The sequence below is a fragment of the Myotis brandtii genome, unplaced genomic scaffold (assembly GCF_000412655.1).
Source record: "Myotis brandtii unplaced genomic scaffold, ASM41265v1 scaffold952, whole genome shotgun sequence".
Classification (NCBI taxonomy): Eukaryota; Metazoa; Chordata; class Mammalia; order Chiroptera; family Vespertilionidae; genus Myotis; species Myotis brandtii.
Genome location: NW_005371930.1, coordinates 523,627 through 523,843, shown reverse-complemented (window position 1 = coordinate 523,843; position 217 = coordinate 523,627). Strand labels below are relative to the sequence as shown.

The following is a 217-nucleotide window of genomic DNA, read 5'->3' as shown; positions in this document are numbered from 1 at the left end:
GGCCCCTCCCCGACCCTGGGTCAGCAGGACAGTGGGGGTGAGACAGGCAGGCGGGCAGGCCGCTCGGGGGGCTCCTGGAAGGCTCCCCGGTGGCGGTGAAATGTGACCGTGGAGGGTGCGCAGGGCTTGCCAGGCAGAGACGGGGACGGTGGTCCAGGCAGAGAGCAGCTCTCCGAAGCCCCCGGCACGGAGGCCGCAGCCACGGGCCCGTGAGGAG

At 73.3% G+C, this 217-nt stretch overlaps 1 protein-coding gene across 1 annotated transcript in view; it reads left to right on the top strand.

Annotated features, from left to right (window-relative positions):
• LOC102257086 (tetratricopeptide repeat protein 38) overlaps positions 1–217 on the top strand; it is a 9,107-nt gene that overhangs the window by 7,422 nt on the left and 1,468 nt on the right. The gene's annotated exons all lie outside the window — the stretch shown is intronic.